The sequence below is a fragment of the Vulpes vulpes genome, chromosome 3 (assembly GCF_048418805.1).
Source record: "Vulpes vulpes isolate BD-2025 chromosome 3, VulVul3, whole genome shotgun sequence".
In the NCBI taxonomy this organism is placed as follows: domain Eukaryota; kingdom Metazoa; phylum Chordata; class Mammalia; order Carnivora; family Canidae; genus Vulpes; species Vulpes vulpes.
The window spans coordinates 132,410,272-132,437,338 of NC_132782.1; the positions used below are offsets into that span (position 1 = coordinate 132,410,272).

Sequence of the window (27,067 nt, forward strand, 5' to 3'; positions counted from 1 at the left end):
ATTTTTCAATGTGGAGTACTTTAATTCATTGTCCTACTTTGTTTTCATTTTGAGAATGGACTTTGAACTCTATCAGCCTTTCCCCCTATTATTATTTGAACTCTTATGATTATTTTTTTATGATTTTACTTTTAATAGTATATTTTTTTCTGACCTTCAGAATTTTCTTTCCAGAGTGAACTTTAATGGTTTCTTTGTTTTTCGTTGTTTCTGCTTTGACTTTCTTCTGTCTCTGAGCTTTGTGAATCTCTCCTCCTTCCCCTCCTATCTTTATTTCTTGATGTTGCTCTTCTCTGTCTGCTTTCTGGCCTTCCCCTCTTTACTCTTCTTCTCTGTATCTGTGGTACTCCTTGCTTCTACTGCCAGTTCTGTCATGGCTTCTGGATCGTATCCTTCTGCTCCTGCCCCTAATTCTGCTTCTTTCTCTTGTTCTACCATTATAACTGCTTTTTTTTTTTTTTTTGGATACTTTATTTTTTAGTTTCACCCCATATACCACTTTTCCTCCTGAGAACCACAAGCACTTTAAGAATCTGCATAAATATTTCTTACAGGATCCCTTTGATGTTGGGGTCAGATAAAAGAATCTTACTCTATGGGTGACAAAATTAAGGTGATTCTCCAGGTCACATGTTTCTTAAACTATTAAGAAGTGCAATCTGGTTTACAAGTGTTTTTGTAGCTGGCAGAATTAATTTTTGTTGAAAAAACGGGACCATTTTATTGTATTGTTTCAACCTCCTCTCAACTGTGGAAAAAGAAAAGAGATGAGAAGCTCTTTTTTTTTTTTCCTTTTCAGAATCTTGCTGGGCACCTTATCTCCTATGTATTTGTCTGTGGGCTCAATGCCTTCTTGATGAGAGTGAGGAACTGGGATGGGGACTGAGGCTACAGGATGAGTAAGGACAGGACCATTGTAACTGCCTTTGGTTGTATCACATTCCTTTCTACACTATGCATCTATTCTTTCCCTTACTTTTCCTTACTTTTATTATCATGTTCATTGCTCTTTGATTTTTATTAAACTTCTCTTTAATTTTGCCCCTTTCTTGATCTTTTCCTTTAGACTCAAACTTTTTCTTTAGCATTCTTATGTTCTCTTTCTTTACTCCTTGATCCCTATTTTCTTTTATTTCCATTATGCTTTGTATTATTATATATTGTATGCTTTGTTTTTATTATATTTATCATCTTTTTTTCTGAATTTCTTCTAATGTCTCTCTCTTTGCTGTTAGGTTTATGATCTTTAGCTTTCTTTTCCTCTTCATTTTTTCTGTTTGGACTCTTGGACATATGCCTATGATCGGTTCTGTTTTTCTCCTTTACTCTAGCTGGATTTCTTTGATTTTCTTTTGTTTCAGTTTCTTTTGTGTAACTCAATCTTAAGCTCCTTTGATTCATCTTTCACCACTGGATACCCTCATTCTTTGGGCTTTCTGAATCTCATGCCTCCAATGTGAAGCAGTTTCATTACATCTGAAATGATCCCTTGATCTGGATCTGGGGGGAGTTCGATAATCCTTGATCCTATTCCTTTAATTTCTTTGCTAGACCTAGTAACTGAAAGTCTCCTCTGATATGAAGCAGGCTGGAAGTTAGTTATCTGTGTGTGTATGTGTGTTTCCTTTCTTTGTCATCAGCTTTGGGAACACTTTTTCTAATTAGGAATCTATCTTCAGGTATAGAAGGGAATTCTTCTGGATGGACAGTACTCTAGTGTTATGCTTTAAGATTTTTTTCAGCCACGCTTTTCTTTTTTAAGATTTTATTTATTTATTCATGAGAGACACAGAGAGAGAGGCGGAGACATAGGCAAAGGCAGGCTCCATGCAGGGAGCCTGATGCAGGACATAATCCCAGGACCCCAGGATCATGACCTGAGTCAAAGGCAGACGCTCAACCACTGAGCCACCCATGCGTCCCTCAGCCTCACTTTCACTAGATGTGTTTTTCTTTCTAGGGTGTGTGTATGTGTGTGTGGGTTGGGGGGGGTACTTTTTCCTACGTTTCTTTTTAAAATTTCTCTTGAGAAGCACTTGCAGAATCAGAATAGGACTGAGAATCTCTTGAGCTGTGTGAGTCACTGGATGAGGAGGAGGGAGAGCATTTATGCCTTTTCTTTCTTAGTTTGGGAATTAGCTCTCCACAACTATCTAACTTGTTTAGAATATTTGTTTTGTTTACTTGCCCAAAAACAGCATGATACCCATCTAAATGAGAAGTTGGTTTTCTGGTTATGAAGAACTATGAACCTTTTGTATCCTTCCCCTTGTCACTGATAAGAGAGATTCTCTGTTGTGCTTAACAGAGAAACTCTCATCTTTAAAATATTTTCTGTTAATAGATTCCCCTTCTTCAATTTCTTCACTGAAGTCACCATCTGAACCATAAAATCTTTGACAATGCTGCAAAACTGAAAACTCTTATAATATAATGGCTTCTGAGTTACTTTCCCTGACCCCTTTTCACCTGTAAAAGACAATAAAAGTTATCTGTGTTTGGGAGAACATCAGAAAAAATTCAAAGACAGCTCTTCCAGCAGGTTGATTAAAAATGGCAATGTCAAAACAAACAAACTCGCAAAACATTGAGGATGCTGAATCTTTGTTCCAATGGCTCCAATACTTCAATCTTTAAATAGAGAACAATCAAGAACAAGTTGATTCAATCAAGGACAACTGATCCAATCCTTTCACTTCTGCACTGGTAGGTACACTCTTTTTTTCTTGGGGTACTGTCCTTTAAAACACTTCAAGTCTATAGCTGCCCAGAAAAGGCAATGAAGCCCACTACTACAGTCATATTTACTGACTAAATCACTACAAAAGTTTTATTTTACTTTAAAATTAATTTTTCTTTCCATTGTTATCTGATACATTTTTAAATAAGAGAAATAATTGAATGGTACAATAAAAAAATTGTAGATTTTTTAGATTACTAGTTCAAAATTCTAGTTCAAAATTTAGATTCTAGTTCAAAATTTCAACTTACAGGACTAGAAAAGAGCCCACCAAAATACTAAATTACTTGCCCATTGTTTCTCAGCTAGTCCTGAACTGAACCCAGATTGGCACCATACTTTTCCTACTTTAATTCTTAATATTAAGGGTTATAGCTTATGCTCATTTTTGTAAACTTTTTATCTTTCATAATAAATGTAAAACGTACTTCTCTCTTCTTTCTTAAATGTATTAAGAAATTCTTTTCTAGCTATAAACCAAAATAGTTCAATTCTAAGCACAATTTTAGCCATAGCTGTTGCTATACTTACAGTTTTGAAATATTGCCTACATATGTAATATAGTATTAGAATGGTCTTACTATACATGCATTACTATGTGAAAATGACCAGATATCTTACTATTCTTTTATTGAATATTGTGACTGAACAGCTGTTTTATACTACCTCTTATATCATGAGCTAGTCTGAGAAAGATGAACATGAGCAGGTCATGTTTCAAGGGACCCATGGATCATCCAGGTAACAATGATCAAAATGCAACAAAAATATAGGTCTTTTAAGTTATCAAGGTTTTTTCCTGGTTGTTGTTGTTATTGTTGTTTAAAGTAGGCTCCATGTCCAGTGTAGAGAACAATGCAGAATTGAACTCATGATCCTGAGATCAAGACCTGAGCTGAAATCAAGAATTGGATGTTTAACTGACTGAGCCACCCCAGAGCCCCAAGGTTTTTTAAAAATTAATATCACTATCAAATTATATCATCCACAACATTTTCTAGACTCTACCTAAGATTCATAGTGTCTGGACTTCTTAAGGAGGTAACATGCAGACATAGTCAAATTTATGAAAAGGAAAGCTATACATTCTTTTGGACAGTGAATTATTAAAAGAGTGAAGTTAGAGGTTGGGGTAAATTTGGAGAGTAGCAAAAGGTCATGGAGGGAACAGATTGACAGATTCTGGAAGGAGAAAACAAAGGGATTAAGGGACTAAAGAAATGAGTCATTTGCATCTGGTAAATTTGAGTTATGATCATTTACATGCATATATCTAATTAATATTTACAATTTGGGCTGAAAGGAAATTATAAAATCAAGCACTTATCAACAGTACAAAGTAACCCATGTTTCTAACTAAAGAAAAGTATTTTAGTTGGAAGACTTGTTCATTATGGAAAGTTAAAGTATTTAAAATATAGTTTCAGATGGAAATGATAAAACATACATTTCTCCCTACTTTGATGTATTTTTGAGGTGTTAACCCCTGTTGTTGGTTGTTTTTATTTTGTTTTGTTTTTCTTTTTTTCCTGTTGCCTCCTTCATTGAAACAGCTAGACTATAAAGTAGATGTTCCTCAGGGAAGGGTTTTCAAATCCTTGATTTTTAACATCTCAAATCTAAGATCCAGACTTGAGACAAAAGAATTGGAAAAATATCTTATGGATTAAAACCTGTTTTTCCTGTCCTCAAGACTGAAGATTCGCTAGACTTGGGGAAACGGAGAGAGGTCAGAGGAAAAGAAAAGAGCTCAGATGCTGGGTACCTGAGAAAAGACGTGGGCTCAGCTTTCTTTTAGATTTTTTCTAAAGTCTAAAGAAGTCTAATTTCCTAATATTATTAGTAAGAACTAACGTCTTCAGATTCAATATGATCTATCAAAAACCTTACAACATACTAATCTCAGCTGGTATAGAAACTCAGATCTGCCTAACCGACTGAGCCACCCAGGCACCACCAATTGTACAAATTTTAAGCATGTATTTCACATGAGTGACTGCCAGTGTGTGGAAACCAGTAATCAAGTTTATAAATTATGTCATGGGACACATGGGTGGCTCAGTCAGGCCTCCAACTCTTAATTTCTGCTGTGGTCGTGATCTCAGGGTCCTGAGATAGAGCCCCTGGTCAGGCTCCATGCTCAGTGGGGAGTCTGCTGGAGATTCTTTCCCTCTGCCCTGCCTCTGGCTCACACACTCCCTCTCTCTATATATAAAATAATAAATAAATAAAAATCTTAAAAAGAAAGAAAAGAAACTCCGATCTGAATCTCAGTTGTCAGGTAAATGTGCAGATTGTAAACACACTGCCTTAAAAAAATTCTATCTACTACTAGTACTAGCTAATATTACTGAATTTGTACTGTATGCTGGACCTTGCTCTAAGCCCTATGGATGGCATATTTAATCCTTTCAATAGTCCTCTGAGGTAAATACTCTCACTATGTATATATATTTTTACACAAGGAAGCTAAATAAATTGCCAAACGTTGCAAAGCTTGAACTTTATGTGATTTGAGAACCCTTTACATAATCATTATGCCATTCTGTCTAGAATGAAATACTAAAATACGGCATCTTTAAGGTTACATCAAATCATCAAAATCCAGGTTTCCCCCTAATCTGTAGAGATTTTTTGTTGGACAATTTCAGGCAAATTCAAGAGGGCTGTTAGCCAAGACCCATCCTCCAGTCTCTGTCTCCAGTTTAACTGTAGTTTCCAGAGAAGCAAGTCTACTATGACTTGTTTCCATAGAGCATCTGATCATTGGGTGAGGCCTTTCCCCTGTGCAGGTCACCTATCAACGTGAGTAGACATCAATTCTTCCCATTTGGCTTTGCAGCTTCAGGTCACTATTTTGTTTTTTAGTTTCCACACTTAAGCTTTTATACTTTAATCTACTTTTCTGACCTGCCTCCCCTAAATGCTATTATTTTCCCTAGATTGATGACTTCATTCTGAAATCCAATATTTTGGAAAGAGAGAGAGAGAGAGAGAGAAAGAAAGAGGGAAAAAACAACGCCCTGCTTTAAGAGAATCCTCTTAAGGGCAACTTGGGTTTGTCTGTCCATGCTGGGTTATAAAGCTTCTCTGCTGCTATCAGTGAAAACTAGCCTAAATAAGAAAGAGAAGAAACAGTGTTTTGTGACCTTTTCTGAGATCACAATACTCCAGTCATATCTGCTTGGAATATGACTCTCATTCTTGCTATTTTTTCCCCATAATATTACAGTTATATGTGGTTTCTTTTCACATCTCTCATCTAGGAATATATTGTTTTGAAGAAAAGTTTGAAAGTTAAACACAAACCTTTACTGAGAGTATTTGATATCTATCTTATAAAAAAAAAATGACTGAATAAAGTTAGCCTTGAAGTTCTATTTTTATCCTTAAATTAAAGTTTAAAGAAAGAAAAGGGATTAGCAGTTATTATTAGATTTTTATGTTAAAAATTATGAACTTTCAATATATAAATTTCAGGTTTTTCCCAATAGGCTTTATTACTTCTTCTGATTGTCTTTTCATTTTCCTGTGCTGTCCATCAACCAACTATTTCCTATCCTTTTGGGATTTTCCTCAATTTCTGTTTGCATTACAATGTCATATTTCTTTTATTTTAAATGATTTTAATTTCATTTTTAATATATAGTGAGAACACACTGTAATAAGTTCATTTCACTACTTTTCAGTTGCAAAATAATTTTTTGCCTCCTAAAATAAGTTAAGCATTTCAGAGACTTCAAAGAAAGATTCTCTTTTCTCTTCAAATTTTCTACATTTATAGAAAAGAGATCCATGTGTCCAAGCGCTTTTATAAAGAAGTGTTTAGTAAAATAGAATCACCAGTTTAAAAAGTATTTCTCCTTTGGAATATTTCTGTGGCAAAATTATGTAAAGCAATTTATAGCTTCATGCTCTTATGTTAGAAGAAAGATTGTTTTCTTTCTTCATAAAAAGAGTTTTACTAGATTTTTTTCTGATTATGAAAGCACATGCTTATTTACAATAGCTATATTATTAAAGTAATTCAACAGTTACATGCAGCAAACTTGTACATGTAGCAACATAGATCTAAAACACAGTATGAAGTGGGAAATGTAAGACACAGAATGTGATACCATCTAAGTAAAGTTAAATTTTGTAAGACTACAAACAAACTAGAAGATTTACATCAAATGCATTAACATAGTTGTCAGTGGGGGTGGTTTCAGTGATCTAAGTAGGAAATAGGGTTAAAAGATAGCAAAAGAAGAATTTTCAGGTAATACAGAAGTACAAAGATTTTAAAATCCCCCTCAATCCTACTACTTGGTAATAACCATAGTGTGTATTTTAGAGTGTAGCCATCCAGATAACATACACACACATGCACACATGCATTTTAGAGTGGGGTTATAATCTGATTTTTAATTTTATTTTCATTGAACAGTACAATATAAATGGATTGATATTAATCATTAATAATCATTGATTGATATAAATCAGTATGTGCATAGATCTGCACAACATATTTAATGACTACCCTATTGATGTATATTTAGGTTTTTTTCAGTTTTTTTAATGACTAATGTTACAATTAACATTCTTATACATGTATCTTTATCTATTTGCTTTTGACTAGAAATGCACATTTAAATTATTGAAACAAATTGTCAAACTGTCTTCCAGAAATGCCATTTTTACATTACTAATATGAAAGTTTCTGATTTTCACAAGGTTTTAAATTTAAAACACTTGTATAAGAGACCCCAGGGGTGCCTGGATAGTGCAGTCAGTTAGGCCTGTAACTCTTGGTTTTGTCTCAGGTCACAATCTGAGAGGGTCATGGGATCAAGCCCCACATAGGGCTCTGCCTTCAGCAGAGTCAGCTTGGAGTTTCTCTCTCCCTCTTCCTCTGCCACTCCACAGTCTCTCTCTTTCCCTCTCTCAAATGAACAAATAAATCTTTTTAAAACAGAAAACTAACAAACGAACAAAATTATCTCCATATTCCAGACCATCTAAATGTCCAGATCTCATTAATAGAATTAATTTACTCACAGAGTCCTTTCTGTTCAGTGGGAGGTCAAAGTCTACAAGCCCTATTAATGTCATTACACAGCAGACTATTTAGCACTACACAGCAGCCTTGATCTGACCTATACATCAGGGACTGAGTGAACTACAGCAAGAGAAAACAGAAAGGATGCAACTAGAACTACCCCTCACTCCATTCACATGAATTCTCTTAAGTAGTACGTCAACTTTTTTGCACTTCTACAGGCATCAGAATCTTGAAGTTGAAAAAATTAAAGCTTTTAATTACTGATAGTGGGATCTGTGTTCTAACTAGTTGTGAGTTGTCTATTTTTCAACCTCATTCCCAAAGTGCCTCTTACTAATTTTTTAATGTTCTGACCTCATTGATAACAGTTGAATTAGTTTTCAAACATGGCCTCCAAATCAGACAACAATTCCAGCCAGTGGGGTGGACAGAGCTGGGCTGTGGAGCCAGGCTGACTCTGCGCTTTGTCCAAACTCATTTGCTGGAGGGCCTTAGGGTAGTCACTAAACTTCTCTATCTCTATTTCCTAAGTATTACACAGAGATAAGGATATCCACTGGACTCTAGTATCTAGAGCAAATATTTCAACAAATATTTGTTAGTTAACTCAAAGTAGCAATTAGCAATAATGAATGTGAAATCTTTGGTACCTAGAAAATACTCATTAAGTGGTAGCTATTGTCATAGTAAGATAAGATATGGGGATGATGTTGAAGGAGAGAAGCAGAAGGCAAAATATTTCAGGTAGTCTGGATCGCTGGTAAAGAGTCCAAGATTAGGTGCTAGGGCCAATATGAGTTTGAAAATGAGGAAATTAATATTGACAGTTTGGAAGAAGAGAGGGTTGCTTTGAATTAGCTCAGCATTCAGGGTTACCAACAGCCTTTCCAAATGGAAACTACACATGTGGCTTTTAACAATGTATGAATGTAAATAATCAACTCATCAAGGTAAAGTCCTTAAGCTTTTTGTACCCAATATTGTTATACCCAAAGACATATCAAAGAAAGAATAAATTCATGTTTTTTTTAATGCTACTATGTGGCAGGAATTTAAGTTATAATCTCTTTTCAAGGCACATCTTTATTAAAAGGGAATTATTCAAAGCCATCTGAATGGCAATTACTATATAAAGGCTAATTGACCTAATTAATCTAATGTGGGTCAATGGCTCTATACTACCCAAAGAACATTTTCAAATGAAAGGGGGGGAAAAGGAATTCCAAAAGGAATTTCTTAAAGTGAACATCCTTAAATTTAGTGAGTTTTATTTATTTCTTGCACACAGATATAATATTGCTGCGTATTATATTGCTGGAGTGACTGAGCTGGGATAAAAAGAGATAGACTAATTCTCTGAGGATCCTGAGGAATATTCTGTTCATCACTCAGGGGAAGGCACTATATAAATTACATTATAACAATACTGCCTCTTTCTGATAACGTAGCACTGAAAGAATTCAACATGACAAGAAGTCAAATTTACTATCATACTGTTTTGATTCTCTTGGTGATGTGATAAAGTGCATGCTGATACCTGCTTTTTATTTGATTAACTTCAGCTTCTTTGAATGCCAACTTGTTCTATTTGAAGTACTGACTGCCAAATATAAACTGGGACTGATAATATCTGGGCCCTATGACTGAGAAAAGAATGCATAATACACACCTGTGGTAGGCAGAATAAGGCCCCCAAAGATATTCATGTTTTAATCTCCTATATTTGTGAATATGTCAAATTACATGGCAAAAGAGACTTTGCACATATGAAGTTAAGGATCTTGAGATGGGGAGAGTATCCTAGATCATCCAGGTGGGCCCAGTGTACGCACAGGTGTTCCTATAAATGAAAGAAGCAAGAGTCAGAGAAGGAGATATAGGGATGGAAGTAAAGGCCAGAGAGACAAAGAGAAAGGGAGATACATATGAAGATGCTACACTGCTAGCTTCAATGGTGGAGAAAAAGGTCACAAGTCAAGGAATGTAGGCAGGTTCCAGAAAAGGAAATAGATTCTCCCCTAGAGCCTCCAGAAGAGATGTAGCCTTGGATTTTAAAATCAAGCTACCTTGGGACGCTTGGGTGACTCAGCGGTTGAGCGTCTACCTTCATTCAGTTCAGGGCGTGATCCGGGAGTCCTGGGATTGAGTCCCCCATCAGGTTCCCTACATGGAGACTGCTTCTTTCTCTATGTCTCTGCCTCTCTCTGTGTGTCTCTCATAAATAAATGAATAAAATCTTTAAAAATAAAATCAAGCAACCTTGATTTTAGCCCAGTGATACTGATTTTGGGGCTTCTGATCTCTAGAAGTATAAGTAATAAATTTGTGGGGTTTTTTAAGCCACAGAGTTTTGGTAATTTGTTAAAGCAGCGAGAGAAACTAATGTGCCACCTTTGGGCTCATGGCACAGAGCTACACTGATGTCATTTTAGCTGGATTGAAATAACTTTCCCAAACTGTATCTATAATCTAAAACAGAGCTGTGACATAAACCAGGGAAGCACCACAGCAGAAGCTCTTGCTTTGTCTTCTATTCATTACAAGCTCACTTTGCTATTTATTCTGAGACCTTTAGAGAGATGGAGTGTTAGTGAGGGTTTCTAAGTGTGGGAAAAAATCAGTCCTTTCATGAGTTAATTCCCCCCTCCTAGAGTTTTAAACCCCAAAGATATTTTCTAAAAAGATATTTTCAACTATAAACAATGTCTTTCAATCATCTTTACCTCTTTTCTCATACTGAAAATTAAGCAAGGATAAACCACTTGGAGGATGAGGAAAATGTTCACAAAGCCTTTAGAAAGTGGTAAGTGTCTTCACTGGGAGTCACTGGCCTGGATATGCCCTTGGGCTAATAGGGTAGAATGGGAAGGAGTTTTGAGCAGCTGATCAAAATCTTACCTGGCTGAAGAAATGGCACCATCCCCACTCTCACCTATAGCAGGTTTACTCCAAATTTGAGCTGTTAACTGCTATTCCACATCCCTTCTCCACATCAGAACTTCCCTGGCTATCACTTGGGAAGGTTTCTGTATGACAAAGTCATGGCAGATTTATTATTTTCTTGATGTTCTGAGTGTGCCACCCCAGCAAATTCTTGAGAATTCAGGGAGAGTTTGCCAGAGGAAATGTATCTGTCACATACCAAGCAAAGCCTATTGCCAAAAGCAATCAGAGAATGGGCAGGTTGTACGATGCAAGTTTGGCTTTCTCTAAAGTGCACAGTTATTATTGAGCCAATAAAAAGGCCTGTTAACTGATGACATGATAGTGAATCCATTAAAAGAAAGGAAAACAATGAAAATGAATAAGTGCACATTTTGATTCTGACCATTGCAATGGTCCCAGTGAGCAAGAAAAGCTGGAGGAATCCAGTGAGGTAGCATGCATTCTGATGAGCATGGGTGAACAGTGAACAGGATGACACATACCCAAGTTCTTGGAGTAACTCAAGTCTTAGAGGAAGTCTAACATCCAGAAAGAGGTAAAAATGCTAAAGAAAATTAAAAATTTAGAGCAGGAGGAGTTCTGAGAAGGGAAAAACCCCAGCTCGAAAATAATGATGCTAAGTTAGCATATATTAGCAGTGAGGAAAATAACTTCTCCACTCTTATTTTACCACTTTTTTTTTTTTCTGAGTGAGACAATGAAGACTGACTGAAAAGGATGGAACAAATGTTAGTAAAAAGAATTGGAGGGCAGCCCGGGTGGCTCAGCAGTTTAACCCTGCCTTTGGCCCAGGGTGTGATCCTGGAGTCCCGGGATCGAGTCCCACATCGGGCTCCCTGCATGGAGCCTGCTTCTCCCTCTGCCTGTGTCTCTCTGCCTGTCTCTCTCTCTCTCAAGAATAAATAAATAAAATCTTAAAAAAAAAAAAAAGAATTGGAAGGCCAGATTGTACATGATTCCACATCTGAACCACTGCATCCCAAGGGAAGGTAAGACGATAGTTTGAGAAACTAGGCTTTGGCATCAGATACACATAGCATCTACTTTATTCTCCTGGCAAGTTGCTTAACTGCTGTGAATTTCAGTTTCTTCCCCTGTAAAATTGAGATAATAGTCTACCTCATAGGGCAGGTGAACAATTCAACATAAAGCATTTTAACCAGTACCTGGCACATAATAAATACTTGATGCACAATAGCTTTCGTTTTATCATTATTATTTTTATAGACTATATAGTTGAACTGACACCAGAAATCTTTAAGAAATTGTGAATGAAGAATAAATACTGTGAATAGGTAGTCAATAAACCTACAATTAATGATATTAAAGACACTTTTACCAGTTTCCAAAGTAAATAGTGATCTCTAGGAATAGCATAGGTTTGGTAAATTCATGCCAACCTAAATGCCTTTTCTTTCTTCTAAAGGGGTATATATATACTAGAAATCAAGGGAGTTTTATAGACAAAGAGTATTGGGATTTCAGCCTCACCAAGAATCTCATGACACCCTTATGAAAGAACTGTGCATTGGCTGTTCCAGGTAGGAAGATTTTTAACTTGTTGAATAATAACAGTGTTACTTAAGAAATTTTATAACTCCAGAGGAGGGTTTCCAGGAAGAATAACTTAGAGGTTGGTCCCTCAGTCCTAAATTGTTCAACAGTTTCACTAATGACTTTTATGCTAACATCTGCAGGATGCTGATTAGTCAAAGAATGCTACAATTCAAAAGTTTCTCATATGGCCCAAACAACAGACTAAATATAGAACAATATGGAATTTATCCACAAAATTCTAGTCTTTTACTTTAGTCTAATATCAAACTCTGTAAGCAATGTATAGGGTACATGTCTAAGCAGCTTGTATTATTTTTTTAAAGGTTTTATTCAAGGGGCACCTGGCTGGCTCAGTCGGTAGAGCATGCAACTCTTAATCTTGGGGTTGTGAGTTCAAGCCCCACATTGGATGTAGAGATTACTTAAAAATAAAATATTAAAAAATATATATATAAAGGTTTGGGGAACCTGGGTGGTTCAGTTGGTTAAGCATTTGCCTTTGGCTCAGGTCATGATCCCAGGGTGCTGGGATCGAGCCCCAAGTTGGGCTCCCTGCTGTGTAGGGAGTCTGCTTCTCCCTCTGCCCCTTCCCCTGCTCCTGCTCTCTCAAATAAATAAAATATTTAAAAATATATGAAAAAAGTTTTATTCCAAAACAAGCTCAGTATAAGACAACCATATGGTTTGCTTCTATTCCTGGAAATATTGGAACAGAGAAGATAACTATTTGACAGAACTTTATTGAAGGCATTCCACTGTATTTGGATGGAATACACACACACACATTATAAAATAAATACATAATTTATATAAACCTTCTTAGGTATCACCATATGTATGAGTTATAATATATATAACTAAACATATAAGTAATTTGGGGGGCGAGTTTGCAAGTTTGCATTAAAAAATATGTAATTCAGGTCCCAAAGAAGCTCCCAAATCACTCTCTATTGTAGTTGTAAATACACTTGGCAAATTAGTATCTAATCTTTGTTTAAAAAAAAAAAGTCATTCCAAATGTGAAAACTTTCATAATATTATAAATAATTATTCTTATATGTCATTGTATTAAAAGTAAACCAGTATGCCACCTTACACCCATGAGGTTGACAACTATAACAACAACAACAACAACAACAACAACAACAACAAAAGAAAATAAATGTTGATGAGAATGTGGAGAAATTAGAATCCTTACATACCCTTGGTATCAGATGGTATAGCCACTATGGAAAACAGTATTAAGATACCTCAAAAAATAAAATTACCACATTGCACTTCTTGCTATATACCCAAAAGAATTTAAAGCAGAATTTCAAAGAGATACTTGTATATTCATGTCCATAGCTGTATTACTTAAAATAGCCAAAAAATAGAAGCAACCCAGGTATCTACCAGTGGATGAATGGACTAAAACTGTAATATATGCATACAATGGAATATTATTTGCCTTAAAAAGGAAGGAAATTCTGACACATGCTTCAATGTGGATGAACATTGAGGACATTATATTAGGTGAATTAAACCATTAACAAAAGGACAAACACTGTGTGACTCCACATATGAGGCACCTAGAGTAGTCAAATGCATAGACACAAAAAGTAGAATAATTATTTCCAGGGTCTGGAGGGATAGAGGGGAATGGAGAGTTATTACCTAATAGGTAGAAAGTTTCAGCTTTGCAAGATGAAAAGAGTTCCGGAGATGGATGGTGGTGATGGCTGCACAGCAATATAAATATACCTAACACTGAATTGTACTCTTAAAAAAATATTTTATTTACCTATTTGTTTGGGAGAGAGAGTGTGAGTGTGTGTCTGCGCACGCACACAAGTGGGAAAGGGAAGAGAAGGGGTTAGAGGGAAAGGGACAAGTGGACCCCACTGAGCGGGGAGCCTGATATAGGGCTCGCTCCTAGGACCCTGAGATCATGATCTGAGCTGAAGTCACTTAGCAGACTGAACCACTCAGGTGACCCTGAATTGTACTCTTAAAAATGATTTATATGGAGGGGTGGGCACCTGGGTGACTCAGTTGGTTAAGCACCTGACTCTTGATTTCAGCTCAGGTCATGAGCTCAGGGTTGTGAGATTGAGCTCTATTCTGGGCGTGGAGCCTGCTTAACATTCTCTCTTCCTTAGCCCCCTGCCCTCCCGCCACTCTATCTCTCTCTCTCTCTCTCAAAAAAAAAAAAAAGGTTAGGATGGTAATATTATGTATATTATTATATGTTATTATATAATTTAATTATGTGAAATGTATTTTATCATATTTATTAAAGTAAACCAATATAAAATCTTAAATGTATCAAGAGCAACTTTGTACAAAAAAGAAGGAATCTATTATTATTACTTTGTATTTTGTATCTTTTAAAATGTTGCTACTCATAGTGTTGTTGTGAGCTGGAGAAGACAGATATTATCTCTATTTTTAAAATGAAAGGTACTGATTCTTTGGGAGGGGAGCCCAGGACTCCCGATTCAAGGGCAAGATATCTCCCTTCCAACTCCTACCTGACCACATGTTATTCCTCGTGGCTGGTTGTTGAGAGTGTATGATTTCAGTTATCTGAGTTAATATCATGCTTGGATATTATTGCAGTTATAAACATCTCTGATAGGTTGATGTGGTAGGGATGTTTGTCTCTTTGCCAAGCTGGTGACAATTTAATGATAGTATTGTCAACCAGTGTCTTTGATGATTATACACATTTATCAGACAGTATAATCATCTCTACCATGCCAGTTGCTCACACACCAGAAATGAAGCTCCAGGAACAGTCTATTACTCTGACAAGGATAATAGGTCATTATTACCAAATCAGCAACACAGTGCTTTAAAAATAAATGACCCTGCTTCCCATCATTATTTATTTTTCATAAGTGCCTCAGGTTTGTCTTAGCATCTAACAGCAGGAGACAATTATCCCATAATATTCTTCTTTCTTTTTGTTTTAAATATGTCTTAAATTGTCTTAAGTGGTAAATGAACTGTTTCCGTTGACCCCAAAGTAGAAGCCTGGGTGGTTTTATAGGAGCATTAATAGAAAATGGGTAGATTCATACAATCTTCCTTGTCATCCAATTTCTGTTGAAAAAGAATGGCCAGCTAGAAAGATGGGAGTGAGGGGGCAAAGGAGAGATGCTGTGTACCACTCACATGGATGAAGGTGTGTTTAATGTTCTCTTAATGCAGTTTGACTGGACCATCAGATTGTACAAACAATCCCCAGTGTTGCCTCTTCTCCATGTAGAGTGTTTTTTGTTTTTGGGTTTTTTTTTTAAAGTAGGCTCCACACTGGGCACTCCAAAGTGGGGCTTGAACTCACGACCCTGAAATCAAGACCTGAACTGAGTCCCACGCTTAACTGACTGAACCACCCAGCCGCCCCTATGTAGTATGTTTTAAAAGGGAAACGAGTAACTCATAAAGGGAAAAAATTTCTCTCTGCTTGCCCAAAAGTTCCCTGCTGCCTCTTCCCCTCAGACAGAACAGCCTGAGGAGGTCTGGGGGGCATCTTCCCAGAGCTGGGCACCTGCTCTTACTGTCTGGCAGAAGGTTCCGCTCACAGGGCAGCTCTCCTTGCACTGAAGTCTAGATTAAATCACAACCCCTGCTGGAGATTGGACATTGCCTCCAGCTTCAGTGGAAGAAGGACAGGAACACTTGTTTTCTAAGGAGGGAAAGGGGAGAATGGGCTGGGTGAGGATCCCGTGTTTCTTTGGCAACTGAGAACCATCCTGTTAGGGGTGGCCGCTAGCTTTCAAAACAAAAAGAGGATTGTAACTGTAAAAGGCTACGATGGGTTTCCTGCTCCCCCACCCTTTTAGAGGCAAAACCTATTTATGAGGCTTTATTAAGTGCAAATAAGTCCCTCGGCTTCAACGGAGAAGCAGCAGCTGCTGAAGATGTGGTCATTTGCATATAAATGACATGATTTCAGCTCAGAGAAGAATATTGAAAAATATACGTGTCGACAATGGAATCCTGATAGATTCACACATATTAAGGTCAGATGTTGTAATTTTTAAGGCTGCTGCATGCTGATGACTGCATCATATCACACATTCAATTCTGTTTGGGTTATATGAGTTTTATCTTCTATGAAATGGAGGATTTTTATTGTGAATTAATTAAACTACTTTTTCCCCCCTAAAGATGAGAACATTTAGGTCAATAAGCTAAATGCTCTACAAATACAGAGGCTCCGTGACAGCCAAAGTTACCAACTGCAAACTTGGGTGTTCTGTACTGCTAACAAAGAGGAATGTGTGCCCAGGAGTCTCCCAGGGAAGAGACTGTGTGGTGCATTCTCTATTTAGTCTGTCCGCTTTAGGGTCAACCTTTTTTTGAAGGGCCAAAGAAGGCTCCAGTTTTTATATTCAAAGAAGTTTTCTTACAGCCTGGCGAAAAGATGAGTGGAGAAATTACTGTAGCCCAAAAAGTCCCACAAATTTGCCAAGTGCCCACCGTTGTTTCCTGGCCCCATGGCCTGTGGCTTGGAGTTCACAGCTGGCAAGAGGTACATCCTGGAATAATCTGCACGGCTCCCAGGCAAGCCCCCCCCTCCCCCATTTCCCATGCTGCCTGGAGGAAGTAGATGGATTTCTCTCAAATATGCCCCCAATTTTGGCCCTGCATCAATCAGGGTGCTTGTTGGCTCCTTTCCCAACTGCAACACAGAGCTTGTTTAGAAACTGCTTGTTGTACATTGGCTGTTGGGAAGGCCATAGAAATACATAATACCACCTTCACCTTGCCAACCAGCCCACAGCTCTGTCAAGGAGAACATTTTCCTGTAAATGATGAGAACTTAAGTGATAATTTAAAATCTTCTCATAAAAAAAATAGTATCTTTAAGTAACAGACTTGATTCCTACTGATTCAGTATTTGATCATTGAATTATTTATTAAATAAATCAGGTAGCTAATTCTCAATGTATTTTTTTAAAGATTTTATTTATTTATTCATGAGAGACAGAGAGAGTGGCAGAGACACAGGCAGGCAGAGGGAGAAGCAGGCTCCATGCAGGGAGCCCCATGTGGAACTGGATCCTGAGACTCCAGGATCACACCCTGAGCCCAAGGCAGACACCCAAACGCTGAGCCACCCAGGCATCCCTCTCAATGTATTTTTAAGCCCAACACATGAACATTTGCTGGCTGAATAAAATCCTTGGTATATATACACCCTTTTTTAAAGAGGTGATTAGAGATAACTAATAAGTAATTAAATAGCTAGGAAGGAAAAAAGAAAATTTAGAAAGTAGCATAAATATTTGTGTTTCGCAGAGAACTTTAGAGCCTTCAGAGAACTCTATTACACTAACTTGAGCTAATGTATTCAATATATTCTCTTAAAATGATCTGTGGAGATACATATGATGCTTTAGCTTTAGGAAAGTTTTTAAGACTCTAAATTCTAAAAAGCTTAGTCCTGGTAATCGGTCTTATGAAGCTTATGCAATTTGGTGGTCCCTCTTTAAAAAAATGCAAAAATCACTGCTACAAAATTGGGTATAAAGTGAATATTTATTTTATGTTGAGAAAAAAATCACAACAAAATTATAAACTTAAAATCACAACAAATTACAAACCTCACAAAAGACACAAAACTAACACTTGGATCAGTTTGCTGGCTACACACCTCAACACTTTCCCCTACAATTGACTACCTCTTCAGTCTATTCTCTAATATGGGCAATAAAAATGTACTTTATATTAATGATAGTTTTTAGAAGTTTAGTTAATTTCTGCAACTTGCTATGGGTAATGTCATATAAGGTTTTAGGATTGTTGTCAAATTGAGGAAAACCTCCATCTGTTTCACATATGAGCTGTAAAATTTCAGGAAATTACAAGTCTTCTTGAGGAGTGATGAATCCTGAACATTTCCATGTTTTCTTAGTACCCATGGCCATAGGCCACATGGTTTCTATGGCAATGTGTTCCAAAGCCCTGCACTTTGATGTCCCTAGAAATAGTGTTTATGGAAGCTGTCCTTATATCAGGACAATTAGTAATATTTTTACAATATACAGAGTTGACAGTAAAACATATAATTAAATGCATTCCCAACTCAACTTTGGCATGGCTGAAGGGAATATGAGTCTTATTAGAATGAGCTCTGCAGAAATTCCTGGCCCTCTCTGCCCTTGGACAGTCTAGTGGTTCTAGGAGCCATTGCTGATTTTCAAGGCCCAGCATCAGTGATGAGAGAAGAGGAGCAGTGAAAGCAAGCAGAAGACAGTTGAACAGTTTCCCTCCAGCAATACAAACCCCTTAAAGTAGAAAAGTTGTTCTCTAAATTCATGAAAACAATGCCCTCCAGATTCCCTCCTGCCATCATTCTCTGCTCACCAGTTTAGTTTGGCCAGACTAGAATGAAGACCCGAAAATGCCACAAGATATAGAAAGATAAGAGCCCAAAGTGGATGTCAGTCTCCCTGGGGTATGATCGACTGAACACAACCAATTCTCTAGTGGATCCACAGTCCTCATCTTCTGGAGGAGCTCTGCTAAAAGCAGTGCATCCTGGAGATGCCAGGGATGAAATGGACACTCTGTTCTGTCCTAGGAAGAAGATGAAGCTGGCAGTTTAGACTGCTGAAAAACAGTTTGAGATAAGCTTGTAGTTCCATAGAAATTAATCCGTGCCTCTAGATAGCACGTAAGCCTATTGGAAAGCTTCTTCAATTCAAGCAGTTAATAATATATCAAGTCTTGTAGCTTAAGGGATACAATTTTCAAAATTATTGTACTGAGGGAATCATAAATTCCACCAAGAGGAAGGTTGTAGTCCAGATATTTTATTTTAGATTTCCATCTAGGGTGCATTATGACACGCCACATGAAAGTCAAATCGTCCATGTAAAATGGTTTCCAGGTGATAAGTTTACCCCAAGGGGTCCAGTAAAGTAATACATTCAGAGTTATATCTGACTTTCACAATCTATAAAGACTAGTTATCAATTTTTTGAAAGATTTGATAAGCAGGAACAAAAAAATAGCTTATGGATGCTGACATTTGTCTCATTAATGGGAACAGCATAAGAAGTACAAGCTCCTTCTGGATTTGGCTGTAAATACACCACTGACATACATTTTGGAAGGTTGCTATTTTGTGCTGGTGGGAATGTATTTGTCTAACCTTGCACTGACTATAATAGACATAAGGAAGCCGTGATATTACTGTCAGCCACATTCAGCTTTTTAAAACAGGGGCACCCACTCTGCCAATATCTGTCAGATTCCAGGCCACTGCATATTAAAAATTATGTTCCATCAACACTGTCTGGCCTAGTGGAAGTTTTATTAGGAAATAATTCTCCTGTTGTATTTGGGGAAGGAAAGAAAAAAGAAACCACTTCACCCAATAGGATTCAAAGGAATAATTAATGTTTCTTCCATCCTCAGAATAGGAATGCTTTGACTTCTCCAGTGTTTCGTGTGAATGCCACTACCCCCTTCTTGCAAGGGCAGAGCTGATACACATGTGAGAAACAGGCAGGAGGCCCGAGTACTAATTAATTGCCAGTTTGAGTGTTGCCAGCTTGAGTGTTGCCTATCTATAGCGTCATTCTCTGTATCCTAAGGCATTATTTTCATGTTATTCCCACTACCGGAGAAAAAGAATTACATCATTTTTTTTCCCAAGAAGACAATACTGGTAAGTTTGCCAAAGATGCTTATTTAAACAATAATAGTAATAACAAAGTGCTTACACCTTGGCTTTGGTTAAGCTTTCTAGTGTAAAGTGCATTCCTGGGAGGCTGCCGACTGTTCAAACCACAGGAGAAATGCTCTGGGCTGCCAGCATCATTGTTCAAGTTCATAAGGTGAGACACCAGGAAGGCTGCACCCTTCGCCTGTCCAGAGTTCAAAACTAAACCATTCTTCAAAAAAAAAAAGTGCATCATGCATTTGAACAAAAGTGCGCCGCGGTAATATTTCATTGACCTAGCTAATGCCGTAGATAACTGGGTTGGTTGTTTTCAGCAAGCAAAGATAAATCTTCCAAAGTAAGCGCTGTTTTTATTTTAACCCATTCAGTGCAAGCATATTGCACTTCAGCCTTTCTAAACATAACTGCTTATCTCCCTACCTTTTGGACTTGAGTGAACATATATACCAACCTTTTCATTATGTGAATGAATTACTGCCGCGAGGTACCGCCCCTAGCTGCTGAGCTGCACAAGGCAATCTGGTGGTGGCTTTCTTGGGCTCCTCCCCGGCCTTAGTGTTTCTGCTCCCTCGCCCGCTCCCCAGGAGCTTACCTGTAAATCCCACTCATCACTTCTCAGGAGAGAAGGCGGGGCTTTGCAGGGGAGAGCAGGGGTTTGGGAGTCCAGGTTCAGGAGTGAATTCCAGCTCCCCTGCTCACTACCTGTGTGACCTTGAACAATTCATTTCCTCTGTTTCCTGTTCATAAAATGAAAAAGAAATACCCACTATAGGGTTGTTGTAAAATGAAGGGCTATTAGTGCAGAATCCAGCACAGACTTTTGGGGCCCAAAGGCACAGCTGTCAGGCTTCCACAGAGTATGTGGAAAAGTGAGTCAGTGCTGAGAGGACCCCAGGGCTTTGTGACAGCTCAGTGGACTGTTCAGGGGCCTTCTTTACCTACATGTGTCTGGGCTGCTGTCTAGGGGACGGCTGACCTCTCCAGCACCTCACCCCTGAAGACACGGATATCCAGGCCATGGCAATGCCTCGTGATTTAAAGCAGCACCATCCAGGGACGCCTGGGTGGCTCAGCAGTGGAGCATCTGCCTTCGGCTCAGGGTGTGATCCCATGGTCCCAGGATTGAGTCCCACATTGGGCTCCCTGCATAGAGCCTGCTTCTCCCTCTGCCTATGTCTCTGCCCCTCTCTCTGTGTCTCTATGAATAAATAAATAAAATCTTTTAAAATAAATAAAGCAACATCATCCAGCCTTCTCTGTGCATCTATGTAAATAAAATTAAATTTCTTAAAAAAAAAATAAAATAAAATAAAAAATAAATAAATAAATTTCTTTTTAATTGTTTTTATGTTACATGGAAATGCCTGAGCAGATCTCACCAGATTTAGAGGCCTGACTTGGCAAATAAACCATACAGAATGCCCAACAGTAACTTCAGGAAGACCTGGCAGGGGAGGAGTGTCATCAGGTCAGACGTCCTCAGACTCAACGTCCATCAACATCTCTAGTAGAGGACCTGTTAAAACATGTTCCTGAGCCCCACTCCCAGAGTTTCTGATTCAGTGGGTCTGCGGTCGGACTTGAGAATTTACATCTGATCAGTTCTCAGGTAAAGCTGATGCTGGTGTTGCTGCTCTGAGGACCACACTCTGAGAACCACTGACATAGGGAATCCAAAGTAGAAGAGGTGCTGTTGATTTGCAATCAGCCAGCGGCACTTAACACCCTGTGCCACTCATGGGCTGATGATTCCCCAGAGGCAGCCTGGGAGGCTGGCTAATTCTGTTTAGGCAAAGCCTGCTTGCTCGCAGGGGTAAGTGGTGATTTGCAACTTGATTCCTAAAAAAGAGTGTGACCGAAATGACGTGTAAGGCAGATTTTCTTGTTGCCTTAATTCCTTCCCACACCCCATTGCCTACAAAATACACACAGCTAGAGTGCCCCCACCCCATGCCTATTCTCTTATTTCTTCCCCTAAATCCACAGTGGCTGATTAACACGGGGTGTGTGTGGGGCCTGTGGTCTGAATTGTTAGCAATTGGGGAAGGTGAGACCCGTTTAAATTGTTCTTAATTTCCCACCACACACGGGGGAGAAGGAAGCAGTTTTGTAAGTACGAGCCAGAAATTGTATTCATAAAACATTTAGTTGAGATAACCCCAAACCATGTTCCTCAAATTCAAATCACACATGCTTATTTGAAGTGGAAAACAGCTTTCTGAGATCTAGTCCCAATGTCCCTGACATTGCAGGTGAAGACACTCTAGGGAAGTCTCTGCCAGACCCAAAAAGGAGAGCTATAGCTATGGACCAGCCTCATCCTGCCTGTGTCTGTGTGGCCTGAGAAGAAAAGTGGGCCGGTGAGAAATCCTGGGCAGTGGAGAGCCAAGGAACTCTTACGAACAAGGATCACCAATTTTCAAATTGTTTAATGAGCCTTATTATTGCATAATCTCTAATCTTAGGATGAGCCTGCTGTATACACTACTCTATATTATCAGGGCTTATAGGGTTGTGGTCTCCATAGGACGAGGGATGAGAGCAGCCCAAGTTGGATCTTGACATATGTCAGGTGGAGAGTTGGCAGGCCCTTGGAAGTCAGTGAGACCCAACTCAGAGGATGCAGGTCCCAGGGATTTACTCAGGTGTTTTCATTTAAATGATAAGGAAAAGGTGACCTAGCAAGGGGATATCCAGGGGCAGGCTTCTGGGTAACTTGGGGTTATGGGAGGATTCTGAAATCAGCAACTCTGACTGGTTTTGCCTCTATCCATTTTCAGATTTCTCCAATTTGAAGAAAGTGTGTTCGTTAATTCAGTAATATTTCGGAGTGGCTGCAGGAGGCCTGGCTGTGTGCCATCCTGATGGCTTCAAGAAGTTTGTTTTGCCTTTTACTTTCCCGGTGTCTTCTCTTCCTCCAAAGCCAGATCCACGATGTGGCATTCCTGTTCCACCTGGCTCTTCTGCGCTCCCAAGGACCCACTCCCAGAGCCTGCGGTATTCACTTACTTATTAAACAACTGTACACCAGGTACTGGTCGGGGCAATGGGGACTCAGGAGTGAACAGAAGAGAAGTGGGAGGAGACACACAATGAACAGGATAAAATAAAACCAGAGCTCCTGTATGTGAAAGATTAAAATGTGAGGCTGTGAGAAAAAGAACAAGATAAAGCAGGGAAGAAGAGCAGGAGTCCGGGTGGAACTGAGCTGGGCTAGCCAGGGCAGAGCCTCTTTGAGAAGGTCTGGACAGAGGAAGGAAAGGCCAAGTGAAAAGTGTGAGATGGCAGCTCCCTGCTGGCGCCCAGAGGAAGAGGGCAGAGTCAGGGCTGGAGGGGGTGCGTGGGGTGGGAAGCAAGAGAGGAGGTCGGAGTGGGGCGCTGGGAAGCAGACCAGTTCATTCTGGCAGGACTTTGCAAGGAGTTGGCTTTACTCTACTTGCGGTGGGAGTCACTGGAGGGCTTTGAGCCAAGGGGCGCAGTGGCCCGTCTTGGGCCTTCCTGGCAGCCGTGTGGAGAGTAGCCTGCAGAAGAGCAAGGGAGAGGTCTTATATTCAAGTCTTTGATCCATTTTGAGTCTATTTTTGTGTGTGGTGTAAGAAACTGGCCTACGTTTCATTCTTTTACGTGCAGCTGTCCAGTTTTTCCAGCACCATTTATTGAAGAAATATCCCCTCCCCCCCCCTTGTATACTCTTGCCTCCTTTGTTGTAAAATCATTGACCATATAAACATGGGTTTCTTTCTGGGCTCTCTATTCCATTCCATTGATTTGTGTGTCTCTTTTTGTGCCAGTACCACACTGTTTTGATTACTACAGCTTTGTAGGGTATCTTGAAATCTCGAATTGTGATACCTCTAGCTTTGTTCTTCTCTCTCAAGATTGCTTTGGCTGTTTGAAGTCTTTTGTGGTTCCATGCAAATTTTAGGATTATTTATTCTAGTTCTGTGAAGATGCTATTGGTATTTTGATAGGGATTACATCGAGTCTGAACAGAGGAAGCAATGGATGGCAAGGACATTTTAACAATATTAATTTCTCAAGTTCTTGAACATAACATATCTTTCCATTTATTTGCGTCATCTTCAATTTCTCTCATTGGTGTCAGAGTTTTCAGAGTACAACTTTTCCACTTCCTAGGTTAAATTTATTCCTAGATATCTTTTTTTTTTAATGCAATTGGGTTGCATGTAATGAGATTGTTAATTTCTCTTTCTGCCAGCTTGTTATTAGTGTATAGAAACACAAAACCAATTTCTGTATATTTTGTGTCCTGCAATTTTTCCAAATTCGCTTATTAGTTCTAATACTTTTTTGGTGGAGTCTTTAGGGTTTTCTCTATAAAGTATCATGTCATCTGCAAATAGTGACAGTTTTACTTGTTCCTAACAATGTAAATGCCTTTTATTTCTTTTTCTTCTCTGGTTGCTATAGCTAGGAGAGGAGGAAAAAAAAAAAAAAACCTTTTGTGGCTAGGTATTCTTTCTAAAGATGCAGTCTTTTTAAGTTATTGATTGTAGCTCTGCCAATAGTACTCCTGTGAGACATTCCAGGGCAGAATGAAACTAATCACCATTATATGTTCATTAGCAACTACCACATAGTTGGATCAGAGCAAGTGATTTCTGGGTTCTGGTTTTTAAATTTTCATCTAACGTAAACACAAAATTTGGTCATCCCGACCAGCAGGAAGCTAGGCCTATACCCTCCTTCTGCTGGGCTCTTCAAAACATTTTTTAAAGATCAGGGAAGAATACATCTCCCATGATGCATTGTGCATTAACTGCTTCAGTGTGTTTTCTCACACTGAACATGTTTCCTTCTTAATTATGATGACAACCCAAAGCTTGAAGTACTTTGGAAAGTCATCTATCTGCCTCTGCATCTGTGTGTGCATGCGCTGTGTGTGTCTATGTGCTCTAGGTACGTATACATGTTCTCCCAGAAAAAACAACAACAACAACAACAACATCCTTTTACTGTTTAAAGTATCTTGTCATGCTATTCCTTTAAGAAAATAACCCAGGGAAGTAGGCACGGGAGCATTTTATATTTAGGGGCTTTAAAATATATGAAATGGGGACACCTGGGTGGCTCAGCAGTTGAGCATCTGCCTTTGGCCCAGGGTGTGATCCTGGGATGCTGGATCAAGTCCCACATTGGGCTCCTTGAAGGGAGCCTGCTTCTCCCTCTGCCTGTGTCTCTGCCTCTCTCTCTCTCTCTTTCTGTGTCTCTCATGAATAAATAAATAAAATCTTTTTTAAAATAAATAATTAAAAAAATAAAATATATGAAATAACAAATGGATATAAATTTAACAGAATAGGGGCACCTGGGTGCCACAGTCCATTAAGTGTCTGACTCTTGGTTTAGTCTCAGGTCATGGTCTCAGGGTAATGAGATCAAGCCCCGTGTCATGCTCCATGCTCAGTGGGGAGTCTGCTTAAGATTCTCTCTCTCCTTCTCCCTCTGCCCCTCCTCACAGTGTGTGTGCTCTCTCTCTCTTTCTCTCAAATAAAAAAATAAATCTTAAAAAAATCTTTAAAAAATAAAGCTAACAGAATAGGCAAAATCAAATTTTCAATTGTTTTAATTACTACATATTGAGTGTCTAGTAGCTATTGCAGACATTTTATATACAAAAACTTGCTAAACCTCTGTAATAGCCTTGGTTGGGGAGGCATTATTTATTTTTTTATTTTATTTTTCTATTTTTTAATTTTACGTAGGCTTCATGCTCAACATGGGGCTTGAACTCAAGACCCTGAGATTAAGAGTTGCATGCTCTACCGACTGAGCTAGCCAGGTGCCTCCTAGGTAGGTGTTACTAACCCTATTTTATTTATGTAGGTAGAAGAATTTGCTGATGAATATGCAGTTAACAGTTTAGACCTAACTTTGCAGTTAGGTTTGGACCTAACTTTGTCTTACTTTAAAGTCCATGTTTATTCCCCTATATCATGTTGACTTTCAAAGAGATCATATGGTCTGTCTATAAGGTGAAAATGTCCTTTGCCTTGCATATGACCAACAAGAGTTTGTGAAATACTGCTGAGGGGTGGGGCAGTGAGCGCTTCACACATTCAAATAGGATAGAAGTTAATTCTCGGGCGTTACAGTTGAGGAACAGTCAGGTGGCATGATGCTCACTATGTCCAACTTACTTCTCAGGAAGCACAAGATTGAACTGCTGCTGTTTGTCGGAAGGAGGCAGAGAAGAACTAGGCATATCTCCACAGGGAAAGAGCAGGCACTGGGTAAGGACCTGCTGTGTCTTGGGCTCAGCTCTGAGGGCAACCCTAGTTGAACTGTATTCTGACTGGAAGAGATACACAAGCTCCTCTTCACACTTTACCTGCTCCCCCACCATGCTGATGCAAATCAGGAGCGGTCAACAAAGACTCCCAAGGGTTCCCCTTTGGGCCACCCTGCCCAGGGTCTGGGATTAGAATTAGAAGAAGTCCCAGCAAAGTTGTTCCTGTCTTCTGACAACTCAAAAGAGCTACTGCCACATCTTGCCAATGTAACTTTGCTTTTTCTGGAGGGATTGAATCTTTCTTAGAGTATTTTGCTGTTTTGCAGAGTCTACTAAATATAAAACCATCTCAGAATGAAACTGTGTATCTATATCTACATATGGAGATACAAGTGTAGATAGATACATAGATGTATGTTATATATTATTAGTTATTATTCCTAATAATTCAAAATTATTAACTACTATCTATAATAGAGAGATATAGTTATACACTATATAACCTATATATCTATGTAACAATATATAGATACAGAGAGACGAATATATAGAAATAGGTATGGATGTGTAGATATAACTATATCTGTGTATTCTTACCCCTTTATTGTTTCCAATAATATAATTTAATGTGGAAATATGTCTCACCTATGATACTGTATCTGTATAACTGTATCTACATATCTATACCTATATCTATATATTCCTCTCTCCAGAGACAATAGCCTCTCCTGCTGGGTTTTGCTGACAAACATTTTGCCTTCATGCATTAGGTGGATAAGGACATTACCTAGACCCCATTGTTCTTGGCCTACACAAGACTGTGGGGAACCAGGGCTGTTTGAT

General features: G+C 38.6%; 1 pseudogene; it reads right to left on the bottom strand.

The window, feature by feature from the left end:
- Positions 1-972: 972 nt before the first annotated feature.
- LOC112918323 (peptidyl-prolyl cis-trans isomerase G pseudogene) lies at positions 973-26,338 on the bottom strand (annotated as a pseudogene).
- Positions 26,339-27,067: the final 729 nt, after the last annotated feature.